Source organism: Heterocephalus glaber, unplaced genomic scaffold, assembly GCF_053883595.1.
Source record: "Heterocephalus glaber isolate CG9 unplaced genomic scaffold, H.glaber_assembly_v1.0 deba00001564, whole genome shotgun sequence".
Lineage (NCBI taxonomy): Eukaryota > Metazoa > Chordata > Mammalia > Rodentia > Bathyergidae > Heterocephalus > Heterocephalus glaber.
In genome coordinates this window covers 17479572-17502844 of record NW_028258351.1, presented here as the reverse complement: position 1 = coordinate 17502844, position 23273 = coordinate 17479572, and positions in this window count along the sequence as shown.

Genomic DNA, 23273 nt, shown 5'->3' with positions numbered 1-23273 from the left:
AACTTTTATTGAGTGCCAGTGACATGCATTGTGGATCTAGGTGGTAGTGAGGGCAATGGTTGAGGGGCATCAACAAACTGGTTATTGAACCAATATGGTGGGACTGCTGTGTAGGCCTCCAAGGAAGCCTTCTGGTATACCTCTTTTAAGCAGTAAATTTCAAGAGTTGAGGAGGACAAGGATGAGGGCAAGAGGGACAGTCAAAGCTTCAGGCTCCCAAGGTCCCTTCTAGCTGAGCTCATGCCACACTGACATCTCAAAGATGCTGCCCCATCTCCCACTGCCACCCCCCCCCTTAAAAAAATAACTGGAAGCCGCATAAGGCTTATTTGAACCCTCTTTTCTGGCCATTTTCCTCACAGGGAAGCCTCTGTACCTCTTTCCTCATGTTCTGATTTGAGCTTCAACACAAGTTTCTTGCAGTGCAACTTCTTTGAGATCAGAAGCCACCCTAGAATCCCTGTCTCTGGCTTCACCAAGAGGGGTTTCTGATGCTACCACTTCTCCATTCAGATAATCTTCATTCCCTGGACTTACAAAATCCTGAGAGATACTAGCTGGAATGGAGAAGGTGACCATTACTCCCAGCTGGTGTTGACTGTTTGTCTGGACACCAAATACTGACATGCCACCTCCACTTCTGGGTGAGGAGGTCTACCCAAGTCTTCTTGGTTAGATTCAAAGCTTTTTCTTTCTCAAATGGTGGAATGAGCAGCAGATTCCTTTCTTTGTTGTGGTAGCCCTTTCATGGAGAGCTCAGGTTTCCATGCTTCAGTGCCAACTCTTGCCACCTGGTGAGAGAAGGCCTAGACCAAAGGCTCCCATCTTTCTACCACCCACAGAAGGTGTCCTTCTTTCTGGCAGCCTATGTGCCTCTAAGGAAATTAGCCTTGTCTGCTCAGTGGAGGGTTGGCAATTCTTGTAAGAGATCCCAGCTGGTGCCACAGCAGTGACACATTTTGGGGACTTCTTTCATGACTTCAAGTGGCCCCAGAGAGGGTCGCAGAACTTGCTTATGTGGAGTGAATCCAAGAATGCTGCTTGCCTCTGCTGTACCCATTTCTCTTTTGTCTTCCACAGAACCCCATGTGTTCCATGTGGCAGTAGGCCTAACTAAATGAATAGGTAAGTATTTTAGCCACTCTTTCAGCTAGATGTGTCAATGTGTTGGGAGCAGAATGGTAGAATAGACTTTCTGAGAAAGTGTTTTCACAAAGGGGCAAATAATGGCAAGTGACTTTTCACCTCTCCTTCTTCCAGATTTCTGCCTGAAAATCAGACAAAAGGGTGGAGTCATCTAATAATCATGTTGGGCCATGAGATGTCCTTGATGAAATCCATGTTCTAAAGATGGTAGAGCAGAAATACTGAGGACTCTGGCTCCTATTTACTATGGAATGTTTTCTACTGGCTATCCCAGGCCTTATTATGTATGAAAGAGAAATAAAGTATTCTCTTTTTCTGCTACTACTTTTTGAATGCAACTATTGACATATGAGGTTTTATAGTTATATCTCTTACCAAGAATAGCCTGGCATTCAGGACCTGGGTGGTCTGTGCTCAAGTAATTTACCAATATTTTATGATTCTATTACTAAAACCCCAACATGCTCTTTCATTTATAGCAGAGCATTAGGTCCCGATTCAGATTGGTGCATTAAAATAACACTGTTTTCCTTAAGGTAAAAGACTTATAGGCATCTCCATAATTTGGGGATACTCAAGTGATCAAAGTAGAAATGCTTATCATAAAATGATGGATGCAAGGGGAGCCCAGACCTCAGGGGGGCATTATGGCTTCTATCTAGCTGTTTCCCCAAAGGCTCATGTGATCATAGGTGGAAAGTTTCAAGAGTGGCTGGATTAGGGTACGTGCATGTGAATTAAGGGTATGATACTGGGATTAAAGGTGTGTATAGTGGAAGCTCCACCCTGAGTATGTGTGGCACCAATCTAGATGGAATATAAAGGGATTCTAGATGGAATATAAAGGGAGAGAGGGAAGGCAGCCTTGCTGCTGTTGCTTGCTGTTTTGGCTACTTGCTGTCTTTCTGCCTTGCTGTGCCATGGAATATTTCTCCTCCGCAATTCCCCTCTGTCATGCTGCCCTGCTTTGGCATCAGCTGACAATGGGCTGAAGTAAAGTTTTCTCCTTTTAACTTTTCACACTCTTCAGACTGTGAGCTGAAGTAAAGTTTTCTCCTTTTAAATTTGTGTGTCACATATTTTGTCTCAGCAATGAGAAGTCACTAGGTTGGGGGATTTTCTTAGAGAATCCTCCAATACAGGTATCTGCAGGAAATTGGCAATTAACATAGGTTAAAGGTGCATGGGATGGCCAAACTGCCAGGGTGTGCATCCCAGAAGAACCCTCTGTACTTCATAGAGCAGTATGTGTACATGTACAGACTGCTTGTGGGCATCTGTTTGGCTGAATGGGTTATTAAGGTCTGTCTTTTGGTTGTTCCGTGCCCATACCATATTAGCTAATTATCTTGAATAACACCCCTCCATTTTAAAGCCCTTTGAGCCTGACATCTTCCTCCCTGGGTGATGTACTACTTCATTTCCTAGTTTTATCTGCAGCCATTGGATTCACTGGGGTTCAAACTATCTACATGTATATATGATTTATTTTTCATGTGCTCATCTCTCCATAACATTGAAACAGAAGTGCAATGCCCCAAGTATGTGTAGTAGATCACAGAAGCCCTTCCTCCAAGTGGATAATGTTCAGACTCTTTTTTCTTTAATTAGTTGTCTTTTAATTAATACAATCATGTCTCAATTGGGAAAGAATCATTCCATCTTCACACCTACCTTTTTCTCTGTGCCCAAAGGACAGGCTTCTTACTTTCAAACATAGATAGCCACCTATTATACAATGCTGTGTCCTTCAATCAGCGTCCTGCCTTCTGAAATATACCTCCATTCAGCAGGCACAAATGCCAGTGCTTCCTTCTTCCAACAGCTAACCTGGCCACACCCACATCTCCCAGAGGCATGCCATTCCCACTCCTTTTCGTTCTTATTCTTTATTCCAGAGTTACAATACCTGACTTTCTGAGAGTTCTAGATATTCTTCTTTCCCTAGGCCCTTTGGGAAGGTTAATTAGGGCTCTAACCCTAGGTGAGTTAAGGGTCCCTCATTGCTTATTTCTTACAATGCTTTTTTAAGTACTAGGAATAAAACCCAGGGCTTGACGAATAAAACAAGCATTCTACAACTGAGCAAAATCCCCAGGCCCTTAGGTGTTGATCTTGATGGAAGTGGAAGTTCCTTTCCCTTTAATGTTGCTTGCCCCTCTGCCCTACTCTATCCTACAGGTCCTGTTACCCTCCCTCTACCCTAGAGAAGAAATGCAAGATCATTTGAAAAGGAGGAGATCTTGGGAATCTTGTCTATAAGAAGACTGGAAAGGTATTCATGTCTGCAAGAATTTAAAGATCTTCCTGGAGGACTTCCTGTTCAAGATGATGAACTAGCATACATTTTATTTGCATCTTGTAACAAGGACAGTAAAGGCATTCCTCTAACAAGGAAGACAGAAGTGGGGAGGAAGATTTGTGGAAGAAGATGCATAAAGAAATGCTGGTTGATTAAACAGAGTGGAGAAATTCAGCTCGATATATATTCAAAGAGGACAAACTTAGTAAAGCCCATGGATGGCCTCAGACTTAGAGATGATGGGTACTTTAGGCTGAAATGAGAGAGAAAGGCTGAAAACAGGAGGAATTGAAGATATGCACAAAGGCAGTTAATCCTCACAACCTTGCTTGTCTTTCTTTCCCAAAATGTAGACTAGATGACAACATTGAATTTATCCCCTGAGCAAAAATGAATGATTATTTCTTTATAAAGAATTAGCACATATTAATTGTACAAATTAATATGTGACATTTCCAGTTATGAGCATTTCATTCATTGAATATTGACTCTTCCTTCTACTCTGTCCTTTCTACTCTGGTCCTTTATTGCCTTCCCCTCTGTGACCCCCAATCACCTTCCATTCCTTAATAGAACCTTGAGAGTGATTATTGTATGCCCATTAACAAATGAGTAGATAAAGAAAATGTGATATTCATACACAATAGAGTATTACTCTCTAATAAAAAAGATAAACTCGAGGCATTTGTGGATAAACAGATGCACCTCAAGACCATAATGTTAAATGAAATAAGTCAGACACACAAGTTTAAATATCACATGGTTTCTCTTACATGAGAAACACAAAATATAAATAAATAGCGAAATAAAAGATAGATAATAGGAAGTAGAGAGACCTTTTTCAAATAGGAAGGCAAATAAGAGACAGAGGGAGAGGGAAGGAAGAAAGGGAAAAGAGATGGAAAAAGAATTGAGTAAAAAATAGAAACAGAATTTCCACAAATGGGAAAGGGAACGGGAGATGGGGGAGCAAGGAGGGATGGGAGAAGAAGGAGATAAAACAAGAATAGAGATGTTTGTGTACATGTATAAACTTTCCTGTGATAGATATAATCATTATGTACTGCAAATGTATCCTAATTAAAAAAAGAAATTGTGTGAAATGTTGGGGAAGAATGAGGGTGGTGAGTAAGACTTGGGGTGGCATTTGGGTAGAGGATTTGATGTAATCATGACTTGCTGATCCTTCCTGTGGTGTGAAGCCTTCCAGGTGGCCATCTTCAGCTTTAGATACAGAGTTCCTGGTCAGAGAATCAACCAGTTCATTCACAAAAGTGAATGAATGACCAAGAAATCCTTGCACATTTCAGAAGACTGAACTACCCAAGAGACAAAGTAAGGTAAATGGAAAATTGACTTCAGAAGAAAAAGAGATGATTAAAGAGAATTTTAAAAACATCTTCCATCTTCAAAGCATTCACTCTGACCCTGAAGGTATCCAGCTGCCTGAGTGGCCCTATTGAAAGTTCTCAAGTTTGGGTCAATGTGGAAAATTTAGACATCTTATATCTGAAAATTGAAAATCTATGCTGTAATGTCCAAAATGGTACCCATTAGCAACATGTGGCTATTTATACCTAACTTTAGACTAGTTAAAAAAAATTAAAAGTTCAGTTTCTTAGATGCAGTAGCCACATTTCAAGTGCTCAATAGCCACATGTGGGTAGTGTTTGCATCACAGAAGAAAATTTTATTGGGCAGTGTTGCTCTCTAGCAATAAGTTTCAGATGAAACTTGGATTTTAGCACTGTTGCAAAGATTTATATGCACACACATATACATCAATCACTTCCCCTTATTTGTTTTTATATATTTTTAAATTGAGGCATAATTTGTGTATAGTAAAATGTACAAGTCTTAAGTGTACAAATCAATGAATTTTTAATACGTATATACAGTGTGTATACTTATCAAATTGATATATGGAAAATTTCCATCACTCCAGAAAGTTCCATTTTTCCCCTTCCCAGTCAATGTTTCACCCTCCCACCTCTAAATGTAACTACTGCTCTGAAATCTATGACTGTAGATTTTGCTTGTTCTTCAACTCATAGTTGCGATTGTATAGTATGTATGTTTAGCATCTAGTTCTTTCAGCAAAAGGCTTCTGAAATAATACATGGAAAACATGCATGTTGTGTTTGTAACATTTAATTGCTGAATCATGTTCCACTGTGTTATGGCTTGTGTTTAGATGTACCCCTAAAGCTTCATGCAGATGAGGGGCTTTCTTTTTCAGAGGTGGCTGAATCTAGAGTGTGTGATGCTAGGATTAAAGACATGTGATTACTAAATCATGTGAGTGATTGGTTTGGCATTGCCCTAATCTCCGTAGTCTGGATAAGATAAAAGGGGTAGAAAGAAGCTGTTAAGGTCCCTTGTTGCTTTTGCTACCTTCTGCTGCCATGAAATGTTGTGTCTCTACCATGTCCCACCCTGCCTTGGAGCCAGCCAATTGTGGACTGAAACCTCTACAAACTATGAGCTAAATAAACCCTTTCCCCTTTAACTTTCAGAATCAGGTATTTTGTTTCAGCAACAAGAAGAAAGTAACTAACACACATTGTATAAATAAACCACACTTTGCCTATTATTTGCTTATTCATTCACTCATTGAAGGACATTTGGTTTTTTTTCCAGTTTTTGCCTATAATGAACACAGATGCTATAAATATTTGTTTTTAAGTCATTTTGTGGCAGGTCTCTTGATCTTTAAGATGATCTTCTCACTTGGACACTATAATTGTCAGTTCCCTTTTCTCTGGGCTCCCTAGACCCCTATCTGTCCCTCTGGCATCTCCCTGACCACATTGCAATGTCCTCATGTGTTTGTCACCTGTCTCCACCACTGCACTGTGAGCAGCCCAAAGGGAACAACTCCAGGGCATCTTCTGGAAAGCCAAGGTTGAACTCACTGTGCCAGCCTGAAGCTCAGACTATTCTTAGTGGTCAGCTCTGGGCCTGCTGTGCTGTGAAGAAGAAAGAATGAGGTTTCTGACCCAGGGAGCTGAGAGCCCGAGGGGACACTTGACTGACTTGAAGACTGGTGACCCACAAGTGCAGGCCAGTTCAAAATTCAGTCTCCATGTGAGTGGGAAGAAGCCTGAAGTGTCCTGGAGGGAGGACTCAGCACTGCTATTGTGCAAAGACCCTTGGGGTTTCTTGGACACTGTGAAACAAGTCACTCTAAGGAGTTGTGAAAATTCTGCAAGTGATCCCTGGGGTCTGAGCAATGACTCAGGCCATACATGGGGGCTCTTGTTTTCAGGGCTAGTTACCCACAGTAAGACCATCCTCACAACCTATAGTGGTGTCACTGGTTCTACTTGGGGTTTTTGCAAGATTCATCATCTGAGGATGCTCCACACTTCCAACGCCGCTCCTTGCCTCTAGTGCAGGACTCTGCTGCCTCCTGTAACTCCCACTGTGGATCAGTCAGAGGCTTTATCACACACATATATATGTATGTGTATACATACATTCATGTTCCACATGTCAGTGACAGGCTATATATCTGACAGTGGTCCTACAGATTATAATGGAGTCAAAAATGGCTATTTATTTTTAAAGTTGGAATGGAGGATCTGGCTAGATAGCTCCACCAGGAGGGGCAGGTTGGAACAAACTGAAGCTTCTGTCCACAGGTAGAAATTCTTTTGTTTTACTCTTTTCCTTTTTTAAGGAGAAAAGATTTATTTTCACTCATGGTTTCAGAGGTTTTAGTCCATGGTTGGCTGGCTCCAAGGCAGAAACAACATTGTGGAAGGGCATAGCAGAGGACACCTGCTCACTTCATAGCAGGCAAGCAGCATAGAGGGAAGGAAAGACACACCAGGATTTTTTTTTTCCTTCAGGAAGCCTCAGTTTTGCTCTTAAGGCTTTTCACCCAATTGAACTAGCCCCCCCGCTCCCCGACAGTGTATCAAGGACAACCTCTTTCACTTAAAGTCAATGATTATAAAAGTTAATTATATCTATAGATAGCCCTCATAGCAACAGATTAGTATTTCATTGAATAACTGGGTACTATAGTCTAACCATGGTTAGCACATAAAACTAGCATCCCGTTTCCCAAATTTGTTTCCTGGATATATGGAGGAAAAGAAATTAACTTAGCTTCTTTGTACCTGTGAAAATAAAGAGGCAAGAATAGGAAGGGATTCCCACAGGTTGGAACAGATGTCCAATCAAAATGGCTTAGAACTGAGTGAGGTGACTATAGATTCCCCTCAATAGCTCAAACAGAAACTATACTCCTGCAAAATTCTCAAGAGCATTCTCATCTCCACAGGAACAAGGATTCCTTCAGGTGGTGAGGGAAAGAGTGGGTGGGGCAAAAAAAAGAGGAAATGTTATAGTTTGGATCTGAAATATCTCCCAAAGTCTCATGTGTTGAAGGCTTGGTCTCCAACTGGTGATGCTATTGGGAGATGGCAGAAATTTGAGAAAAGTGGAGCCTAGTTGGAGGAAGTGGGTTACCAGGGGTGCAACTTTGAAGGATATATTTTTGTCCCTGGTGCCTTTCTTTTATCTATTTCCTGGCCACCATGAGGTGAGCGGCTCTGCTCTATTGTGTGCTCTTAATTATGATGTTCTGCCTTACCAGGTCAAATGACAATGGACTGAAACCCCAGAAACCATGACCCAAAGTGAATTTTTTCTTCTTTAAGTCATTATTCTTGGATATTTTATCACAGCAACAGAAATTTAACACAGGATGTACTGTATACATTTCCTGAGCACCATGCACATCATAATTACCAAAGAGCCTTATTCCCAGAGCTTATCTATTGAGTGACATATCCTTTAACAGCCACATATTGGAGCTACCACATCTCCATACATGATTTTCTTTTTCCACCCACCCACATATCCATCTCCCCACTCTGTATCTATTCATCTGCCTATCCATCCACCCATCCACCTCTTCATACATCCATACATGTACCTATCTTTCACTCTCCATCTAGATACTTATAAATCTACTGTTCTATCATCTATCTATCTATCTATCTATCTATCTATCTATCTATCTATCTATCCATCTATCTATCCAGCCAGCCCATCTATTCATACAATCACACCTGTATCTATCCATTTGTCCATCTATTGACTCATCTGTCCACCCATTCAGCTCTCTATCCATTCTCTGTACTATCCATTCACCCACCTATCTATTCATGGATATTTACAGATATTTACTAATTGCCTACATGGTTCAGACACCATGCTTAGTGCTGAAGACACAATGGTAAGAAACAGAAATGTTTCCTGCCTTAAGGGACCTTACTAATCAGGAGGTAGACAGTACAGACAAGTTCAAGATTGCAACTGAGGCAACTGCTACAAAGGAGAGGTACATGATGCTATGAAAACCTGAATGAGAAACTGAACTTAGGCAAAGAGTCAGGGAAGACCTCTCAACTCAAGTTGAGGAATAGACTTATTGAAAGAAGAGAAGGGAGAACACAAAGTTTACAGACTAGAAGGTAGTGGTGTGCTGAAGTATAGGAGCAAGAAAGCAGTCTGTAGTGATTGGAAGATAATTAAGGGCCATTTGTTCAGAGATGTGTCGGAAAGTTCTAGAATTTTTTTTAAATAAAAACAATCAAAGCATCTTAGGGAGGAATTAAATGATCAAAATTGTGTTTTGGAAAGGTAGATTGGGGAAGAAGAGAAAGCAATGTGATGGGCAGACCACACAGAAGTCTAGGTTAGTTAGTTATCTTATAGAGTGTTTCCCTAAGAATATGATCTTGAAGTTTTGGGACAAATATTTTTCCCTGTGTAAATATCAGCCAAAAATATTGTATTGAAAAATACTTAATGATCTGTGAAGTGGGAGTATTAAAAACTGAGAGATGTTGGATGGGGAAATGTTACTGGGAAGATGATCAGCAGGGCATGCTGTGTCTGGGTTTGAACGTGGTCCTTGTGACAGGGACTATGCCTGACTCAACCCTCCCTTCCCACCCCCACTCCAGTGCATAGTCAGGCCCAGTATCAAACTAACAAAGGAATGAGCAAAGGGTTTGGAAGACGGACTTGTTCTCAGGAGAACCCTTCCCAATTTTCTCTATCCTGCTCTCTGTGGGAAGGCATTTACAACTTCAGGCAGCCTTTCTCAACTTCTGTGTTGATGGATCCCAGTGGGCCTCAGGTAATGGAAACCTGGGGGAAGATGGGAGAAATGAGGGTATTAGCTTCTTCTTCGGTAACTTTGGGAGGGGTCTGCAGTAGCTGCTGCCCCACCTTGGTGGTTCCAGTTTCTTAAAGATGACCTCAGGTCCTTCCCAGTCATTCTTCCTTCCTTTTTCCCTGTGGTCTGAGGGTGGCGGAGGCTTCCTGTTGTTGCTGACATTTGCTAGCTCACTATCCTGCTTCTCAATTTTTCCATCACCCAATGTAACCAGTTCTCTGCACTTGAGACCCTTGGCCTTGAGCAGTTGAGTAGCTTCCTTTTCCTGGTTGTGTCCTGATTAGCACAAGACTGAGTTGTGGACATGGCTTCTGTGCCCCACAATCGCGGACCTTCTAGGAAATTCCCTACCTACATATCAAGTTCAGGAAAAATTTCATTAGAAACAATTGACAGGAGATTCCATTTGCAGCTAAACGAAGACACACTACTTTTATAAGAAAGAAAGTAAAAACAAGCATGTTGAGGACAAAGAATAAGATGAGGTTTTCAGGGGAAAAAGTATTAATTACAATAATAACAACTTCTAATGATTAAACCTCTAAGATTTTCTAGAAGTCTTGCTTCTTCTTCTTCTCCTCCTCCTCCTCCTCCTCCTCCTCCTCCTCCTCCTCCTCCTCCTCCTCCTCCTTCTTCTTCTTGTACCAGGAACTGAACATAGGATCATGCACTTGCCAGGCAGGAGCAGCGCCACTGAGCTACATCCCCAACCCCCATACATTTTCACTAACCTACAAAGTCTTATTGTGCTCATTTTACAGATGAGTACATGGAGTATAACAGAAGGCAGAGCTAATATTTGAACCTCTGGACTCACTCGCTCCAGAGCTCATGACCCTTCTGTGCAGCACATGGGGTGAGAGAAACTCTCACAAAGAAGTAGAATGTGTTTGTAAGTACTGAACCAGACTTGCTGCTTAGCATTGAAAATGTTGAATTCTCAATGTCCAAGTCACCTGAATGATGTCTATGATGTCACATACCAAGATGATGGTTGAGACATCAGCCAACAGTACCAACACCCTGTGTGACATCCCTGAACACACAGATACCACACTTACTGTCACTTTAACAGCGGCATAATACTGTTTTTCAGGGGACTGGTTGCAGCAAAATCCAGGCCTTGATTGTCTAGGAGACCATGTTTTCCTTACAGGTCACAGAGCAAACACTGTGAGAAACAAACCAATTACACGAAGAAAGAGGAGATATTAAAGAGCAAGTAAAATCCTTGCAGTGTGGCTGGGGTAAAAGACAGACAGGAGAAACCAAGAAAATGAGCCTCAAAGGCCTCTGGAATATTTAAACCTTCCTTCAGAGAACTCAGTGCAAAGATCTGCTTCAAGGATTTAATTTTTAAGAAGGTTTTGATAAAGGTACAGAGCAGAGCAAAGAATCCTTATCAGGGCTGAACTGGGGCTAAATGGAGGCAGTGAAGCCATTTCCAGACTCGGTTTAAAAAAGCTTTTCATTTACTAGTTTTCATCTTTTACTAGTTTTATTTACTGGCTTACTAGCTTTACATCCTCCTCAGGTAACATGAAAAACACTGTGTATGAAGGTAGCTGTGTCCTCAACCATGGTATGTGGCTTCATTCCTACTAATTCCTTGAAAAAAATCTTTGCCTTCACTATAAGTTTTACTGGTTAATCTGGGCCCAGAGAACAGAGAATGAGCCCTTGGATGCTAACAAAGGGTCAGAGCTGACACCTGGGCTCAGTTGTCCCACATCACTGAAGCCAGAAGTCTTTATCTGAGGTGTTTCTCTGACAGGACAGGACCTCCTGCTGGCTCTCAACCTAACTCTGTTCTTCAGTTCCTTTCATTTCCAACTTCAGTTCAACTCTCCCATTATGGCCCTGGAGCCAAACTTGTCTAGTTCCTCACACTTCCTTAAGACTGAGATATAGGAGTTACATTTGCTCATCTTAGGTTCATTCTCCTTTTTGCCTTATGTCAAAGTCATTCTACATACTACTTCTAAATTTCTTCCTAAAAGCAGCTCAGACCTTCTCATTGGATGCAAAGCTTTAGTGGTTTTCCATGGGCGGCAGGAGTCTCTGGTTGATTATTCTTCCCTCCTCGAGACACCTTTCCTTCTTGGTTTTCAGGATGCACACTTTCCTGGGTATCTTTGTATCTCATCAACTTTCCTTCTCAGTCTTCTTTGCTGGCTCCTCTTCATGTCCCAGACTTTGAGATGTTGGGGTGCCTCAAGGTTCAGTGCCTGAATCTTTTTTCTTCTCCAGGCTTGTTGCATGCTTGATTATCTCATCTCTCTCATCTACCTGATGAAAACTAACCTTACCGAAGACTTCCAAATTTATACTCCTCATAGTTCATAGTCTATATAGTCTCATATAGCCAGTCTGTTGGGCACAAATACTCCTTGACTACTGACGGAATTATATCCCTATAAACCCAATATGAGTTGAAAATGTATTGCAGGTCAAAAATGCATTTAATGTACCTAACCTATTGTTTTAGTTACTTTTCTTGTTGCTGGGACAAAATACCTAACATGCAAAGTTAAAGGAAGAAAGGTTTATTTAGCTCGCAGTTTGTAGAGGTTTCAGTCCATAATCAGCTGGCTCCAAGGCAGGGTCGCATAGCAGAGGAGAGACAATTCATGGCAGGCAGAAGGTAGCAAAGCAACAAGCAATGACCACAGTTCCTTCGATCCCTTATATCTACTGCAGGGTACTTAGGGCAGTTAGCACTCACATCCCTAATCCTAGTGGCCTTGAGCCTAGTGTTGCACCATGAATCAGTTCCAGCATCACATATTCTAGATCCAGATGGCTCTGAAAAAGTCTCACCTATAACTGCATGAGGCTTTGAGGGGGACATTTAGACACAAGCCGTAACACCTACTAAACATCATAACTTAGCCCAGTCCACCTTAGATGTGCTCAGACAACTGCATTAAGCCACAATTGGATGTCAGGAGAGCATTGTACTGTATATCCCTAGTCCAGGAAAAGACCGAAATTCATAATTTGAAGTATAGGTTCTACTGAATGCATATTGATTTGTTACCATAATAAAATTGGAAAGCCACAGGTTAAACTATTTTGAGACAGAGACCATCTGTATCTATCTTTCCAAGAGCCAAATACAGAATATTGTGTTTTCCAAGGATAGAAACACCTCCTGTTCCTTATGATCACAATGTGCTCTTGATACTCCTTCATTTGAGATCTGTGTTCTTTCCCTTTGAAGACTGGGTGATCTTTGTGACTGTATTGACAGGCAGAGTGTGGTCAAGTGATGCAGTGTGTATGCCATGCGTTTCTGTCCTGCTCTCTTGAGATGTTTGCTCTTGGAATGTAGCCGCCATGCAGTGAGGAAGGACAAAAGATACCATATGGAGAGACCACTTGGAGAGATCATATGTGGGTATCCTGGCCAGTAGGCCACCTGAGGTCCAGCTGACAACCAATTTTAACCACCAGACATGTAAGCAAAGATGCCTTAAGATGATCCAGTTTCTAGCTGTTGAGTTACCCCTAGCAAGCCCAGACACTGAGAAAAGAGACAAATTGTCTCTGATGTGCTCTGTACAAACTCTACCCACAATTCTACTAGCCAAACACAGTAACTGCTTTTGTGCCAGTAAGTTTTAGGAGATTTTCTAAGAAGCAGTATTAACTGGAGCACTAGATCTACTTTGCATTCATGAGCACCTTCCAGTTTTTAGAATCTGTGAGGCCTGCTTCTTCCTAATAGCTTCTCTTCTTTATAGAGCAGACACAATCTCCCTCATTGTGTACTCTTGCACTAACCTACTTCTTCCACTAAACTATTTTACTTAGGCCAGCCAGAGGAGCCAAGTCAGATCCCAGAACCTATTTCCTAGACACACACAACCTGGACTCAATCGCTCAGTGCTTTATCATGGCCACAAGCTTTTATAGGTGAGAAGTGCCTTCTCAATTCTTATCCTCTCAATCTGAAGAATGCCTTCCTATCCTACAGTGGCTAATCTAAAAGTTTCTTCCTTGAAAAGAAGATTCCAGAAGGTTCTAGACTTAAATGTACATATAATGAAGCCAGAGCCAGGGTGCACTGGGTGCTTGAGACCCTATATACATCCACAGGACTTTTACCTGGTTCCAGAAAATTGTTGCCTCTTGGAGTATGATCTTAGTGTGGTTGGCTCTTCTAATTTTCCAAGGAAAGCCGGAATTTTATGTGAAGTCTCCCAATCTTAAACTTTTATAAAAGCCAATCAAACTATATTGCTTCTGGATTGGAGCCGCCATTTGGCCATCCCTGCACTCACTAACTAGCCACACTCACAAGGGCACATCAGCCCAGTGTTTCTAGAGTGTTTCCTGGACTCTGTAGAAATGACTTCGTGATATTACCAAGTAGCTGTGAACTACTTGTAGACAATGTTGAGCCTGTGCTTGTCATACCTGTTCCCCCCGTGGCTGTCATAGGGTTGGGTGCACAGCTGCCCACGGAGTCTATCTGTTTAGCTAGTACCATGGTCTCCCCAAAGCTCTGGTCGCTAACATGAGAGTTCAGCCTCTGTCTTCCCTTGTCTTCCCCACAGCATCAACCCCAAATGGCTCTGAGCACTGCCACCTCTTGTGGTCACTCTGTCATTTTCCTCTCCAGCATGTACCCTTCTGAAGCAGCCCTCTGCATTCTGAAACTCCCCCCTTCCTGTCACCCTATCCCAAATTCCTATTTGGAACTTGAGACCGTTGTCAAAAGCCCTTCTAGTTGCAGTGTGCCAGTCTGCTGTGAGATGGGTGCCTCTCCAAACCTGTTGTCTCAGTTGAAGCAGGACGCGTAGAGTTGATTATTGCATTATTGCCACGCTGATGTGCAGTGTGGCTCTGTAAGTTAGATTGCACAACACTGAGAAGATTAGCACTTCAGAAGTTGTCTGCAACATTATGGATGCTCCATCATCAACAGTCTTCCTGTATTCTCTCTGGAGGAGCTAACGATGCTGACAAAACACATCATGCTGCCATTCCCTGCCACACATCCAGATAAAAGACAGCACATCTTGATGCTGGGCATATCATTCCGTGATGGTAAAACATTATCTTTTCTTTATGAATAATGGAAGACATTTGGCTTGCTCATAATCTTTTAAAAACTGTAGTCATAGTAACACGTGTGTTGCCCATTAAAATGTGATTTTCCTCCCCCCTCTTAAAGACAACAGCCTGTTTTACAGTGTGTTCTTATCCCCCCAAAAGAGCAATATCCATTACATTTGCATCTCCACCAAGGTCAGATATTAACAAAAAGAGATTGACTTTGCTACTAGAGAGTTTCTTGGCCATTACCCTGTGGCACATAAGAGCTAGATTTCTTTTGGCCAAAAATTGTAGTTTGGAACAAAAGGGAAAAGTCTTTGATGAAAAGAATCTTCAGTGGTTGCACACAGCTTGGGGTGAGGGGTGGCCTGCCTACATATGCCATTTCCTAAAGGAAAAGGATCAGGTTTCAGAAGAAATAACCAAAATGGAAGAGAAACTCTGGGTGTGTCCCAGCGCAAGTTGTCCTTGGCTTTGTATAAAAGTGGCTGTGCCATGGCGTGTGATAAGAGGGAAGGGGTGTTACAAATACATGGGGGTATATTTGCTCTTTTTGTAATTGACAAACTTCAACTGGGGTGTGGGGAATTTGTAAAAGCAAGCAGGAAGATGTGGATGCTCAGTGTCAGAATGGTTGAAAGAATTGGGGCTGATCAGCTTGGAGAGATGTGATGGCCAATTTTCAAATATCTGAGAGGCTACTTTGGGGTGGAAGAGTTTGACTTGTTTTTTGTATCTCTGAGGAAGAGAACTTGTAGCTATGAATAGGAGGATGCTATGGAGAAACACTTTAAAGGCTGGCCAAGGAACAGCTTCCTCTTTGTCACTGCTGCTCAGATATAGGAGAAAATGCACGAGTAGTTGCAGCACCTGAGGTTGGGTTCCCTGGCACGTGACTGGTTCTCTGAGTGCTTGGAGTCAATCAGGGAGTGCCTTCTTGATGGATACCTGGTAAAGTAGGCATGACTGCACAAAGGGAGGGACTGAATTGTGAGGAAGCTGCAAAAGAGCTTCATCGGATCCCTCAGGAGCCTAGGGGGATGGCCCTACAGCACTGTCCTGAATTGAGGCAAAGGAGCCAGTCCTTTGGGCCTTAGTCTGTCTGACCAGTCACTGGATGCAATTTTCCTGCATGGAGGAGGTTGACCTTGGAAAAGGCTGCTTTCTTCAGCTGTGGGGAATTCCAGGAAAGCAACTCAATATTGCTGGGAGCTGAGGGAATGAGAGTCTTGATCCTGAAGGGCAATCCAGGCAGCATAATGCTGCATTCACTCAAGGTGGCTGCTTGACGGAAATGCTGTGACCACTCCATCATGTGACTTCTCATGATGCTTCCAATGCACACATTCTATTATAAAATACTGGAAGGTCTATCTGAGATTCCATACATTGAGTGCTTCCCCCATGAAGCCTCTAGAGGCACAATTTGCTCAGGTGGGAAGCATTTGATCAATACTCCTTGGTTCATTGATTCGAACTTCATTCGAGTAATAAGTATTAATTAAATGCCTTAGTTTAGAAACTAGAAATTCATGTATGATATAGATAAAGCCTCAACTGTGATGGGGCTTATTTCATATTGGGAAAGATAACAAAACCCCCCCACAAATTAAATAACCTGAATAAGGAGGTAATAGAACAAGCAGGCACTTGTGTGTGTGTGTGTGTGTGTGTGTGTGTGTCTGTGTGTGATATTTACATTGGGAATTGAGAGAAGGTCTCTTTGAGGAGAATTGGATTACGTTAAGGAAATATGAAGATCTGAGGAATAATGTTCCAGACAGGAGGAATAGCAAGTGAAAAGGTCCTGGGGTGGAAACAATCCTGGCTATTTGAGACTTGGTTAATGAGTTTGGGAAGATGAAGCTGAGCTTCCAGGGAGAACTTACTTAATTAGAGAGCCAGTTGCTCATGGGAAATTAGGAGGCATTTTCAATGTTAGTTGCCAAAAGCCACGCACAGGAGAGAGGACCCAGTACTGTTGCACAGATCTGGTATGGGACTGCCCCCAATAGTGGAACTGCAGCTAACATGCTTGCTTTCCTTATCTGAAAAGTCAGGGTGATTTCAGTACTTACTCTGTAGCGTTGTTAAGAGCACGAAGGGCAGTGATGCATAGACGTGCTTAACTTGGTCCCATAGCAAGTGCTTGCTTGGTGAATGCTAGCTCTTATTTGTGTTGTTTACCCTAGAGAGCTGAAGAGATGCAGCCTAACCTAAGATTTAAATTCTATCTAAATCCTCCTCTCTATGCCATCTTAGGATGTCTTTCTCTATCTCACTCTTGGTCTCTGTATCTCTCAGCCTCTCTTTCTCTGTGTCTGTCTGCTGATCTATCTGCATGGTTTTTTGCACTCTATCTTTTCTTCTCTGTCTGCTTCTGTCCCTCACTCTGCTCTCTTTGTCTGTCTGTCTGTCTGACTCTCTCTCTCTCTCTGGTTTTTGCTATACTGAGGATTGAGCCCAGAGTGTTCACACTGAGCTATATCCTCAATACTTGTTTAATTTTTCATTTTGAGACAAAGTCTCTCTAAGTTGCCAAGGCTGGGCTCAAATTTGTGATCCTCCTGCCTTAGCCTTCCAGAGTGCTAGGATTACTGGCATGCACTACCTCACCTGGCTCTTTCATTCATATTCTCATTCTCTCTCCTCTCATCTCTCATCTCTTGCCTTTCTCTCTCTCCTTCCCACCCTCCCTCCCTCCCTCCCTCTCCTTCTGCACCCCCCCTTTTCTTTACTGCAGAGAGCCCAGTTCCACGAACATAGGCATCCAGGAACAGGGTAACCGTCCATAGTGTTGGGTATTGATGTGGACAGTAAGTCCCAGGATTCTACCCTTCACTGAGGGACAGAGGTGGCTGGCAGTGATTTCCCTCCCTGAGCTTTCCATCTGCTGGTGCAGGAAGAGGAATTTCCCTTGATGGTGCCAATTTCTCCACAGCATGTAGGGCTCCTCCCTTCATCATGAGAGCAGCTGCCTTTCTCCTCCCTTCCCACAGGCACACTTAATCCTGCCTTGAACATGTCCACATGGTCTCCACAGGGGCTGGAGCAGCAGGTCCTTCCTGGTCTCTGGACTGCAGTGAAGCAGATTGGCAGTGGATTTATTTCTCCTGCTCTAGTGGTGCATAGCAGCTCCCTGGTGAAGGAGCCCAGGTAGGGGGAGGGCTGGTCCTTCTGGAATCACAGCCACTTTCTGTATGGAAACCTTTTCCCAGCAGAATGCTGGCAAAAGCAGTGTCACTATCTCTCAGAGAAATTTTTCTAATACCACTTAAATGAACTAAATGAGGGTTTTGAAATTTCTTCTCTCCTGGTCCCTTCTAGTAGGTGGTGAGGTTGGAGAAGGCTTGGGGAAGGGCAGCATGCCCTGAGAAGGTGAGATGTGATCACAGAACTTAAAGCAGCCATGTGTAAATTTCAGTTCTAGACCCGTTACTAATTTAGGGAAAAGGATAGATAAGTTTCCTTTTCTGAAACCAGGGGCAAAATTGCTCGGTGCAAAGAATCCTTGTAAGGTTGAAACAGAACAAGATGACAGAATTTGGAAACTAAATGTTATGCATACGCTGATAACTCACGTAGTTTGAGTGGAATCTAAGGCCAGATTCTGCGTTAAGCATTTCATATGCATTATATCATATAATCTTTAATCCTAATGAGGTAGATACTATTGTCCCATTTAAAGGATGAACTAACTGAGGTCTTTGAATAGTTATGGGTTCTTCCCACTTTGTGTGAATATGAGAAAGAGTGGGGTGGGGGGAGGGCTGGGAAATCACCTTGACTCTGGTTGACTTCAAAGCTCTTGTTTCTTTCCATGTGCCACGTTCTCAGCTCTGACTTGAGAGATAAGTTGTGGCTGATCTGATGTCCCTGTAGCCCAATTGTCTTGATGAATTGAGACCTGGGCAGGCTGCAGGGCTTGAAGCGAAAGATCCATCTTGAGATATCCAGCAGGTTAACACTGGATGTGCTCAAGGACCCTTGGAGAAAGGATTTTAGAGTTACTTATCTCAGGAAAGGAACCATCTGCTCTGTGTTCTTTCAGATAAATTTCCTTCAGAATCTGTGACTTTAGCCAACACTTTTGGGCAGCAAAGGTTAAGGAAATCAGGTGTTTGCTGCTTCATTTGTCCAGAGAGAGCAAAGTTATGCCTGAAAAAGGAACCACTCAGAGTCTAGGAGGCTGTTCTTATTGTCAGCAAGAGTCCATCCCAAGGGGTTCTGCAAACAGCAGGAGCTCTTCTTTTGACTTCTTGGTGCAACTTGTTTTTACTTCAAAGAAACTAAGAGTGTTTTTAAAGACCAGGGTTCAAAACTCCAAGCACATTTCTTTAGTGATAAACACATAACTTGGATTTCGGGGAAACTAATCAAGGAAGGATTCACAAGTGAGGTGAGATTCTGAAGCTAATATGTCCGGATTTATAAGTGTGAGTTTGGCCACATTTCCTATTTTCAAATAAAAATGGCCTTAGCCCCCTATTTGCCATATTTTCAAAAATTCATCAAATCTTTTGAGGCTTCTGGATTATTAAAAAAATGCTTTCATGTGCACTCAGTTTTAAATGGTCAGTCTGGGTTCCACATGTGTGTGTTGGTAGAATGGGGAAATATGACCAGGCTACCATAGGCAGGCTGGTTTCAGCTGCCATTGATGCTGTTGCTGCTGCCTGTGATGGTTGTTGCAGGCTGTTTCCCATCACACAGCAGGCCAATCATGAGGGTTCTGCCAGCCCCAAACATGGTACTAAGGTCAACTCTCTCTTATCTTGGGTCACCTCTGTAGACCTATCCTTCCCTTAGGGTAGACCTTGACCCCCTAAAGTGTTTTTTATTGGTAATGGATCATATAGCCCTTCAGAAATTCCAAAAAGTTTGAACTTCGCAATGAAAAAAAGATAAATGGCATATTTATGAGATGCTACCTTAAGACACAATCCTCAAGACCCCTTCTGTTTGCCAAGGAGAATCAGAAGGAACAGCTAGTGCCTTGGCCAGAAAAATGTCCTGTTGTAACTCTCCCCACAAGACAATATGTGGCCATTTGTCATTTTACATTCAAGCCAGTAGGATTTTCTATGAACAACCCACACAGAAAAGTAGCTGCAATATTTAAATGGCAGCTTCATTCCTTATAAATAGTTGAATTCTTTTTTTTTCCTTTTGAGACAGGCTTTCTCCATGTTGTTTTTTGCACTACGGCTCAGAGTCCAACCTAAGAGTTGGCAGAACACACAGTGTGTGAATGAATGTGAATGAACAAGTGCTAACAAAGCACAGGACTTCTAAGTGCTGCTCTGATTCACAGCTGTGATCCCCACACTTACTAGGGGACTCTAGTAGTTCCCTGATGCCCAATTACATGAGACCTGATCAGATCTGTGACCAGGACCATCTCTCAGTGCCCAATTTGGACTCTATCACTGGAAACAGTGATCCAAGTCCAGATTTTGTATCTTGCTATCCCATCCCCATAGGGAGAGTGGGTACATTTTTGTGGACTGTGGGTATGCTAATATAGGGAGATCTTGGAAGATGGGAGTATGCCAGCACTGTTGAGAGATGGTAACAAACTTCTGGAACTTGCTGCATAGGTGGCCAGCATTCTCTGTGACCTCATGAAATTATTTTATTTCTGTATAAGTCAGGGTTCAAATATAGAAACAGACTGAGTTTCATAGAATAAGGGATATATGGTAGGAACTAGACTGAACACAATGAGAGCTGGTTTAGACCTGTGGGTAAGGTTGCTGCTTCTGCATCTGATGTCAGGCCTAAAGTCACTGTAGTTCACCAAGGGCAGTTGTTGGAGAAGAAAGCTGGAGGTAAACTTGGGAAAGCAAAAAGTGAGCCGGAAATCACAAAGACAAATGCAACTTATGGCTTGTATCAACTTGTGAAAGTTGATTATTAAATGTTTAGAACTTTTCTGACCTAATTGTTAAATACAACCATTCTAAAAATTATTATCTATGCTCTTGAGCATATTTATGTGTATTTTATCTACAGGAAATAGTATACAATGATATCCTATATAATGATGTACTATTGGGGATCTCTTTCCAACTCCATATTCAGTAATATCACATTGGTAGCTTTCTATTAGACCTTATAGGAGATTTATAAGACAGAAATTGGCAAATGCTACAAATCAGGGCTTAATTTATTACATATTTTGTTGGTGGCCTAGACTTAAGGCAACAGAAAATGTTAATAAAATAAAACTTTAAAAAAGATTTAAAAGTAGTTTTGGCAGTAACATTGTGAATAAAGGAAATATTCTTGTGGGATAAACACTTTTTTTGAATTTAGCAAAGAAGTAGTTCATGACCTTGATGAACGTGAAGTTCATCATTTCATTATTTTCTTTCATGTTAGAATAAACAAAAATATCAACTAACATTTAAATTGCAACTATATCAGGAGAGCAGGTTGTTAAACATTTACAAGCATGCTATTGGCTGAATCCCACAAGGACAAACTAGAATATTTATCCATCATTGCTGCCTCCAATCTTATTGACATAGATGACTTGGAAGAGAAGCTGGCATCCTTCATTGCAAAGCTGAATGCATAGCTGGCCTAAGACTTGGAAAAAATCGAAAGATGAGATCTAGCAGGACCTGGAGGAGAACAGTCCAGTTGTCCTCCACACCTGCAGGGGAGAGACATTGTGCGTGAGCTGCAACACTGTCTGATGTCCTCTACCTGACCTTCAGCAAGCAATGGCTAGTGCTTCATTTCTGCCCTCCTAAATCCTGTGCAAATTTCTCCTGGAGCTACCCCAAACCTGAAAACATGTGGGAAAGAGAATTCTGAGAATTGTAGCTTCAGCTGAGCTAAGTTGACAGAAACCCACTTTCTTATTTCTAAGACATAATTTGAGGCTGGGGTGTGGACTTACTGGGTGATGCAGCTGTTCCTGGGTCTGACAGTTTCCAAGGCTGGTATTGTCAATATGCAGGTAGGCCAATGCACATATTCAACAGCCAAGTCAGGGCTTCAGGCTTTGCAGTCACTATTAATCCAGAATCTGTGGATGGGTCATTTGTCATCACAAGGTGAATGTTCTTCCTTTTTGCCTTTCATATTCATTCATTCTTTTGGGGAGAGAAAAGTAAGATAGATGAAATTTGAATCTTTTGGAAGGAAAGCCAGACTCCATTCATTCACTCAGCACTGAGCCAGGTCACATGCAGAGCACTGGGGACCTGGAGATGAATCTGACCAGTCCTACCTTCAAAGATCTCACAGTGTAAAGAAGAGAAGTGAGTCTGGGAAGACAGAAGATACAAAGATCTCTAGGTTCCCCATCCTCACAGGTTATATTTTTCCATCCTACTCCTCCAGAAGCAGCAAAGATCCCACTACATGCCAACTCCTTTGCATGTCACAGCCTTACTTTGACTCCCAGCTTGTCTGTCTCCATGGGAGTCCTTCCACCTGTCCTGTGCTCTTCTCACTACACTCTGCTTCTAAGGTCCAACATGTTCATGTGCTTCTTCAACCTAGAACATCTCCTTGCTCCTTCTCTCCCTACAGAAGTCCTCTCATTTTTTCAGAGTCTGTTCAATGCTGCCTCTTCCATAAAACCCTCCTATTCAGAGCAAAGATAATTGCCTTTTTCATGTACCATTCCCACATCCTATAGCTTCTATCATTATTTAACACCATGAATGGCATATTTGCCGATGGCTACTTACCAAGAACACAGTATGTCCCAGGCATGGTGCCAAGTGGTGAATGGCTATTGTCTCCATTTAATTCTTTAATGAATCCTAGGAGCAGGTGTTCTGACCACCTTTTTTACAAATGAGGAAATGAAAGCTCAGGAAATTTCAATGTAACAGTTTCAAAGGCACATAGCTAGTCAGTAGTAGAGTTAGAGTCTGAACCGAGGCTTTTCTTAACCTATACAATATATGGCCGCCTCTTTAGCCCAAATGAAGGTTCCATAAATGCTAGCTCCCTGGGATAAGATGCAGAAGAAGCAGGAGAGGGTGATTCTGTGGATGAGTGTGTAAGTGACCCTTTTTCAGATGGTACTAAGACAGTAGCCCTGTGCCCTGTGGGTCCCCAAGAGAGCTGATGCTTTTGGAGCAGTCAGCCAGAAAGGGGCTCAGCTGAACAGCAGTTTGTCTTAGCTCTGGAAAGAAAGCATCCCCCAGCATTTGGCATAAAAATGGCTCTGAGGCACGACTCCGCCTCCCACCTCCTCAGACTCAGACAGGAAGGCTGTCAGCCTCCCTTGTCATGTCTGACTGAACGACAGCAATGATGTGCGTAGGAGGCACTGAAGCAGGGGATCCCTTAATAGATCAGGTGCTTCGAGCCCTGAGGCTTGCTATTCACTCTTCGGAGTGGTGGTGGTGGAGGGCTGTGTGAGCCAGAATATATCAACCTTCCAAAGGATGGGGCTAGGGTGAGACCAGTGAGTGTCTCACAAAATTAAAGGGGATACCAAAAAACCCAAAAACCTCAGTAATGGAGATAAGTGATGTTTTAATGCAATATGTGAAAACCCAAATTAATGCAAATTATCCATGGTGAAATAGC